The 9130-nt window shown below is 49.1% G+C and overlaps 1 pseudogene; it reads right to left on the bottom strand.

The window, feature by feature from the left end:
* Window positions 1-2268: 2268 nt before the first annotated feature.
* LOC115093312 lies at window positions 2269-4140 on the bottom strand (annotated as a pseudogene).
* Between the last annotated feature and the right edge of the window lie 4990 nt (window positions 4141-9130).

Below are 9130 nucleotides of genomic sequence, written 5' to 3'. Positions count from 1 at the left end.
ATTGACACATCCTCCAAAGCCTTCAGCGCAAAAGAAGCTTCACGCAAAGCATGTGGCTTCCAAACTGGCTTCAAAGCCTTCAACTCGTCCTACTCCACTTAAAGAACCTGACCGGGCGCAAACATCAAAACCTACCCTGCTAATTTCCACCAGCTCCAATAAAGATCATGACCCATACCTGTCTTCACCACAATCCATGACATTTATGAGTCATGACGTCACGACATACATTTCCCAGTACTTCCAAAGCAACCGGGGGTAGAGGCTGCAAGGACATTCTGTATGCTGCGCTACTAACACAAAAGTACACAGCTCCACCCCTTCATTGGCGTGGCCCATTCCTTTACCTGCCCTTACCTATCATCAGCGTACTGCCTGTGCCATAACTCCTGTCTCAATGTTTCTGGTTTCAGACTCCAGCCCTGTTGTATTCTCTCCTTCCCCTGCCATTCTGGAAGGAGAACCCATTATGGTATCGGAAGAAGATGCCCCTCCATTAACCCCGGGGAAACGTTCTTAAGCGATGGAGCAGATCACCGATATCCACTCCTTCTCTTCACTCTTCTCTGTACTAGATTCGCCTAGTTTTTCTCCCATCTATCCATTTGTTCCAGCCTCACCAGAGGCAGCCAGGCTGGGGGCACCATCTTTGTCTCCTTTGCCCCGCTCAGATCATTGCTCCTTCTCCTCTGGGGAATGGAAGCACGCTACACCTCCAATTACATCTCCGTGAAATCCATATAGATCACCTTCTCCTACATGGTTGGCTCCTGCTTCACCAAGGGAATCTCCTTCAAGTTCTACAGGTATTCCTTCAGATCCTGCCCCGGAGCTGCTAGATCATTCTTCCCCACCTGCGGATTTGATGTAGTCCCTTTCATTGAAAAAATGGGAACAGCGCTCAAAGTGGAAGCTCGGAAGGATCTGGACCCAAGCCCTGAGGTCCTTGGTACGCTTAAAGTACTTGATATTCCATCAGAACCCACAGCTTTGCCTATCCAGAAAATGTTGAGATGCCGTCTTGCTAAAAGAAATGTGGGAGACCGCTTTCTCAGGGCCTGCGATGGCCCGGAAACTGTATCTCAAATTCCATATGAATAAGTCTAGACCTGGAGTCGTCCGCCTTCCCCACAAATTTGAGTCATGGAATCAGCTATGAAGAGACCTCACAAAGCCCATCTCCCATCAAACATTCCACCTGAGAAAGATAACTGCTTGCTGAACAGGAAGGTGTTCCAAGGCTCCATGTTAATGGCCCAAATAACAGCACCAGGTCTATATGGTCCAATATATTTACGAGTATGTCCAGAATCTGAAATCATTTCTGTGGTGTGAGTCAGGAGAACCCATCACGCCTACCCCTTTGCATGATTTGGAAGAGGCTGTGTGTCACCTACTGCGCTCAGTATATAAGGGTCTTTTGACACCTCATCCCATACCTCGGCAGTCTCCATAAGTGCTCACTGTATGGCCTGGCTTCAGGTGAGCAACATCCGCAAAGACATCAATGAAAAACTGGCCAATCTGCCATGCCTTTGGGATACCCTCTTCAAAGAAAGGCTCCAGTAAACTGTGTCTCAAATTAAAGAGCAAAATGTGGCTGTGCAGTTCTTATCAACCTTAGATGATGCTCCGCCTCACCCTAGACAATCCTACTACTTGTACAGAAAGCCACACTACCCCAGGAAGTCTTTCAGACCATACCAATACCATCTTCCCCCTTTGCCCCAGACCAAACGGGCATCTCAGGGCCAGGTCTCCCGCCTTTTACCCAGGGAGCATTGCCAACAGAAGCAGTCACAGCAGCAACAGCCAGCACCCAGTTTTCGACACCCCCTGCTCCAACTTATCAAAATGGGAGGGAACTACGTTTGTCTTCCGGCCTGGAGACTGATCACCAGCGACCAGTGGGTCTTGTGCATTGTAGAACAGAGATATCGCCTCAACTTCATTTCGAGGCCACCACCTCCACATCTATCCACAACCCATCCCAAACTTCTCTTCTGTATCTCAAGGTTCAACAACTGCTTCAACAGAATACAATTCAGGAGGTATCCATGCCCAAAATCCAGAATGGGTTCTACTTGCAGTACTTCCCTATCCCCAAGAAGATGAGGGGCTGCAGCCTATATTGGATCTCTGTGCCCTCAATCTCCACATCCGCAAAGAGAAGTTTTGGATGTGCTCCTTTACAGATATAACTTTATGCCATCGATCTCATTTTTATCAAAATGTAAATAAGTCCTTTCAATGTCCATCACAGTCTGTTTAATCCACTTCCTCAATGATGAGACCGGTGCTAGAGGTGCCACGGCAGGTCTGGGCCCCATAGCTGGCTCTTGGCACCCCGCCCTGGTAGAGTTTGATGATGATGGGCTTACACACCTTCTCCAGCTCTTTCTGCTGGTGCTCATACTCCTCCTCAGCCAGCCGGTTGCTCTCCAGCCAAGAGTCGGTCTGGTTGCATTTCTCCAGGACACTCTTGTCCTCCTCCTCACTGATCTTTCCTTTCCTCCACAGTGCTCTTCAGATTGAAGGCATGGGATTCAAGGGAGTTCTTGGCAGAGATCTTCTCCCGCTGGCCATTGTCCTCAGCTTTATACTTTTCTACATCCTGCACAATCTTCTCGATCTCCTCTTTGCTTAGCCGGCCCTTGTCATTGGTGATGGTGCTCTTGTCCATGGCAGAGACATTTAGGATGCCATTGGCATCAATGTCAAAGGTGACTTCAATCTGCAGCACGCCACGAGCAGCAGGCAGGATTCCAGACAACTCAAACGCCCAATAGGTTGATGTCCTTAGTCATGGCCCTTTCACCTTCATATACCTGGATCAGGACACCAGGCTGGTTATCCGAGTAGGTGGTGAAGGTCTGAGTTTGCTTGGTTGGAATGGTAGAGTTGCATTTGATGAGGGTGGTCATCACGCCTCCTGCTGTCTCCAGACCCATGGACAATGGAGCCACATCCAGGAGCAGCAGATCCTGCACATTTTCAGACTTGTCCCCCATCAGGATAACTCCTTGCACAGCTGCACCGTAGGCCATGGCCTTATCTGGGTTGATGTTCTTGTTAAGCTCACAGCCATTGAAGAAATCTTGGAGCAGCTTCGGGATTTTAGGAATGCGGGTGGATCCCCCAACCAGAACAATGTCGTGGATCTGAGCCTAGGCCATCTTAGCATATCTCAAGGCTTTCTCCACCAGTTCAAGCGTTCCTCTGAAGAGGTCAGCATATAGCTCCTCAAAGCGAGCCCTGGTAATGGAGGTGTAGAAGTCAGTGCCCTCATACAGGGAGTCAATTTCAATTCTGGCCTGGGTACTGGATGACAGAGTCCTCTTGGCTCTCTTGCAGGCAGTCCTCAGCCTCCTGACTGTCCTCTTATTTTGGCTAATGTCTTTTGCTTCCTCTTGAACTCCTCCATGAAGTGGCTCAGCATTCGGTTATTGAAGTCTTCCCCTCCCAGGTGGGTGCTCCCGCCGTGGCTTTCACCTTGAAGATCCCATCATCGATGGTCAAGATGGAGACATTGAAGGTACCCCCATCCAGGTCAAAGATGAGGACATTGCGCTCTCCCCGGCTGCTCTTGTCCAGGCCGTAGGTGATGGCAGCCGCCTTGGGCTCATTGATGATCCTCAGCACTTTCAGGCCAGCGATCATCCCAGCGTCCTTGGTGGCCTGGTGCTGGAAGTCGTTGAAGTAAACCGGCACTGTGATGACCGCGTTACTGACCAAATGCCCCAGGCAAGCCTCCGCAGTCTACTTCATTTTGGTCAGCACCATGAAGGAAACCTCATCCGGGTAGAAGGTCTTCGCCTTCCCCTTGTGCTTCACCTGCACCTTAGGCTTGCCCCTGTTGTGCAGCACACGGAAGGGCCAGTGCTTCATGTTCGACTGCACCATGGGATCGTCGAACTTCCTGCCGATAAGCCTGTTGGCGTCTAAGATGGTGTTCTGGAGGTTCATGGCCACCTGGTTCTTGGCGGCATACCCGATCAGCCTCTCTGTGTCCGTGAAGGCCACGTAGCTGGGGATGGTCCTGTTGCCCTGGTCGTTGGCAATGATTTCCACCTTGCTGTGTTGGAACACCCCCACGCAGGAGTAGGTGGTGCCCATAGCCACTCCTTTGGGCGCAGACATCTCGGGTCTCCGCTCTGTGTCAGGATAAGCGCTGGAGATGATTAGATCGCAACAGCTAAAACCTTTCCTCCAGCTTCTCTTGCTGACTGCTACTCCCCCAACCCTGTGCTCTGCTATTCATGGCGCCGGCTCATGCAAGGGGGCGGAGTTCAGCTGACAGAGTTCCTCCTCTGCTCTCACCACGGCCTAACCATCAAGCCAGCAGGGCTGGCCAATCAGAGCACAGTATTTCTGGATACCCCGGCAACCATCGGGAACATTCGTGGAAAGGTGTGCCCGCACAGGCCAATCAAAGCTGGGTGGTAGCGGCCACTTCCCTCCCCCCTTCCCGAATATTCAGGAAGTGTCTCTGCGTTTAGCCAATCAGAGCTGGGTGGAGGCGGCCACCTCCCGCCCCCTTCCCGAATATGCAGGAAGCGTCACCACTCTTTAGCCATTCAGAGCTGGGAAGCTTCCGGAGTCTTCTGGGCACGTGTGAAAAGAAACGGGCAGCAGCCCTAAGGCACAGTCAGACCCACAGCAGTGGGGTCTTTTTTTCCTGCTTCCCGGCCGTAAGGAGGTTATACATTTATCCCACCGCAGAAACCTGCAGGCAGAGGCTGCCGGCATGTAAAGGACAAATCAGTGGCACTGAATTCTCTCTGCTGCCTGCAAGGGATGGGGGTGGACAGGGAGTCAGTGCCTTAACACTCCTCCCTCTCCATCCTGGGCATTCTGGCCCCCAGAGATTCTCGGGGTGGCAAAGGAGGAAACCCGCCCCCAAGCCTCATCTGTGCATTCTGCCTCTGAAGACATTCCCAGGGGTGGGAAGGGAGAAACCTGCACAGAAGGCCAGCTACTAACCTTAACTGAAACATGGAGGTAACCTGCACAGAATGGAAACTACTACCCATAACAGAAACATGTGGGTAATGTGCACAGAATGGCAGCTAATACCCTTAACAGAAAAATGAGGGTAACCTGCAGGCAGCAGCAGCTAATACCATTAACAGAAACATGGGGATAACCTGCACGGAACGGCAGTTACTACTGTAAGAAGTGGTATTGCACCTTCTCAGAAAATTATATAGTGAAGACAAAGAGTTGGTGAGACAATTTATTTCTTTATTTTACGAACTTGCAAGTACAGGTGTCACCCAGAAGTAAGCACACCCACAAAGCTAAAACAACTTACTATTGAACATTCGCTTATCATTTTACTACTCCCCATCTCAGGATACCCAACCTATCTGATGCCTTCATTTCAGCGTTATCTCTGCTTCAGGCATTTCTCATGCGTTTCAGACTTCCCATGCTTCTTACATTTTGCTTAAACAACATATTCTAATGCCAAGTTTCAACTTTCAATTTTAACCTAAAAATTGGATGTGCTTTTGTTGCGTCCTTCATCCTGTCTGCCTACATGCTGTTCCTAAATGGCAATTTTTCTTGTTAGTTTGTACTGCTATGAAAAAGTCTTTGTTAGAATCAGGTGCAGGGAGGGATGTAGGAGGAGATACATCCTTACACATTCCTTTCCTTGTCTGTAACTATATGTGCCAGCCTAAGCATAATATATTATGCTGTGTAGTTAGTGTTTCTCAGCAAAAAGGAGGGGAGGGGGGCTGGATTTTGCAGCTCAGCTTTCTACAGCTAGAGATTTCTTTACCAGAAATTAGAATATAAGAGAATAAAGAAATACAGTTCTATTTCTATATTGTATTACCATCTGTAATAGCAACATTACAGGCCGATACAGAAAGAAATGCAAGAGAGCGGGCGAGCCCCCAGGCCAGTGTCCTGTGCGTGCGATCCAGTAAATAAAAATATGCTAATTAGGGCCCGCGGTAAAAGGAGGCGCTAGGGATGTGTCCCTAATGCCTCCTTTTTGACAGGAGCAGCGGCTGTCAGCGGGTTTGACAGCCGATGCTCAATTTTGCTGGCGTCGGTTCTCAAACCCGCTGACAGCTATGGGTTCGGAAACCGGACGCCAGCAAAATTGAGCGTCCGGTTTTCAACCCGCGAGCCACGGGCTGATTTTAAATTTTATTTTAAATTATTTTTTACTTTGGGACCTCCGACTTAATATCACCATGATATTAAGTCGGAGGGTGTACAGAAAAGCAGTTTTTACTGATTTTCTGTACACTTTCCCGGTGCCGGCAGAAATTAACGCCTGCCTTTGGGTAGGCGCTAATTTCTGAAAGTAAAATGTGCGGCTTGGCTGCACATTTTGCTTACTGAATCGCGCGGGAATAACTAATAGGGCCATCAACGTGCATTTGCATGTTGCGGGCGCTATTAGTTTCAGGGGGGGGGGTTGGACGCGCGTTTTCGACGCGCTATTACCCCTTACTGAATAAGGGGTAAAGCTAGTGCATCGAAAACGCACGTCCAACCACAGGTTAACAGTGTGCTCCGCCGGAGCGCACTGTACTGTATCGGCCTGTTAGTGAGCTCTAGCTCACAATTCCTCCCTATCTCTGTCAACTTGTTGCAATTATATTCACAATCTTTCGTAAATTGCCTCTAAGGTCTCAAGCATTTGCTGAGCCTTCTGTATTTTTAACTCCTCAGTGTCATCTAACAATCGTACATCGGGGAATCCTCTTGGTACTCCTATGGAGTCTAAATATACCCTCTCATCAAACTGCCCCTTCGCATTGTTTTGTGCTCTATTTTTTCCCTTTTAAATGCTAGGGTGAATGGAATTGCCAGTTGTACTACTGCACAAGTGCCAGTCCAATTAGTGGGCAGTGTAGGTCTTATTACTCTTCCTCCGCAGTACCACTATAAGTCTGCTCTGGCTACTCACAAATTCGAGTAGTTTCCAACCTCCAGCAATCCTGTCACATTCCAGGTTGCGGTACAGGTATCCAGTTCTCCCACTTGCTGATCGAACCCTGACACCCCACCGTGAGAGGCAGGCAGTGTGGTTCCCAGGACTTGGGGAAAATACTGGAGGTACCCGTCGCCCCTTATGTGGCTTCAGGGCCAGGAATAGGAGAGCCAGAGACTTATAGGTAGCTTTGTTGCAAGCCGTTTCATCTTGATATAATGCCAGGATACATTTCAGTCCTTCCGGGTTGTTCCAACCAAAAGGAAGTGGCACTATCTATGTTGTAGGTTTCCCAGAAGAACAAGCATAACAGTTGCTCTTGTTCAGGGTTTTCACAGTGTATTTTATCCATTCCACCCTGGCATTTACCTCCCCATATCCTGTTTCCACCTCAATGGTCTGGCTTAGGTCCTTTATAGTTACTACTCTCACCATCTTGGGGTCATTTAATGGGGGGTCTGAATGATTGAATTCCGGGCATTACTGTGGAACTAGTATTAAGGTCTGGTGTTTCTTCAATCAATATCTGGAAGCAGCAGGTTAATGGGTCCTTTCCATTTACTGATATACACATCCCTGACTTCTTGGTGTGTAATTCCCCTCTTTTTGTCTTTGCCCTGATGACTGTCAAATAAATTTGATTACATTTCTTGTCAAAACATTGTGGATCGTTTGTGCCTTTAACTATGGAAATTAACTGTCTCAATTCTTTGTCTGTGTCCAGCGAATGCTACCCATCCCTCTGTCTCTGTCATCCACTCCACTTGCTCCCAGGTGGGGCAGTATGTATTATAGCACATATACTTGTCACTCCGGGGTACATTTTAATACATAGCATGCGCGAACAAAAGTATGCCGGATTTTATAGGGTCGGTGCGCGCAAGGGGGTGCACATTTGTGCAACTTGCGCGCGCCGAGCCCTGCACGCGCTGCCCGTTTTCTCCGAGGCAACTCCGAAATTGGAGCGGCCTTGGAAGGAACCTTCCTTCCGTCTCCCCCCACCTTTCCCTCCCTTCCCCTACCTAATCCACCCCCCCGGCCCTATCTAACCCCCCCCCCACCTTTGTCGCAGAAGTTACGCCTGCTCGAAGCAGGTGTAACTTTGTGTGCGCCGGGCCAGCTGCCCGGCACCATGTTCCGCTCCGGAGGCCGCGGCCATGCCCCCGGAATGCCCCTGGGCCGAAACCACGCCCACGGCACTGCCCCCGGATGACGCGCCGACCGCGTCACACCCCCCGACACGCCCCCGGATGATGCGCCGATTGTGTCATGCCCCCCGACACGCCCACCCCAAGAAAGCCCCGGGACTTACGCGCGTCCCGGGGCTTTGTGCGCGCCGGAAGCCTATGCAATATAGGCTCAGCGCACGCAGGGCCGTTTTAGAAGGGTTACGCGCGTAACCCATTTAAAATCCGGCCCTCCCTGTATATGACCGCTGATGCCGAACATTTCCACAGTCTATCAATTGGCACATATCGAAAACAGCTGTTTGGGACTGGTCTTTTGCATTCAAATTTATTGTAAACTTTATAGGGCCCCCATACTCATCTCTCCAAGACCGGGAGTCACCTTGACCAGGGACCCTTGTGTAACCACTTCTAACCCCAGATTCTACCCCTTCTATCATCATCCCTTTCATAATACTTTTAAGGGGATACCCTATTCCTTCCATTCTCCATGTCAACCTCATTCTCTCTTGGGTTAAGTCATACGTAACTGTCCCCTCTATATAACTCCCCATGTTCTTTTCTTTTCCCCACACAATCTTTCTCTACAACCCAGCAAAAGAAAATTAATGTAATTACAAGCAATGGTATTAATGTCCCAATTTCTAATTCCTCTATCTACATAAGAACTGAAGGTTTAATTAGATTTCTCAAGGAAAATACCGACCTATGGCCCCTAAGGTGGGAACCAAAGGTTCGTCTCCACAAATTAATTCAAAGTATTCAAGGACTCTGTTTCCCCTTTTCCTTAAGAAATACCACGGGTACCTTCTACCTCCTAACCTGTAAGTGGTGTACTAAAATGTTACCAATTCCCCAGTGTTAGGTCTAATTAGTGACACATCCCCTTGTTCAATTCTTACTCCCCTTAATCCATAAAAATCCCATTCCCACGTTATTTTTCCCTATATGCATCACCTTGCACTTATCCACATTAAATTTCATC

The sequence above is a fragment of the Rhinatrema bivittatum genome, chromosome 6 (assembly GCF_901001135.1).
Source record: "Rhinatrema bivittatum chromosome 6, aRhiBiv1.1, whole genome shotgun sequence".
Lineage (NCBI taxonomy): Eukaryota > Metazoa > Chordata > Amphibia > Gymnophiona > Rhinatrematidae > Rhinatrema > Rhinatrema bivittatum.
This window is presented reverse-complemented; position numbering and strand designations above follow the sequence as displayed.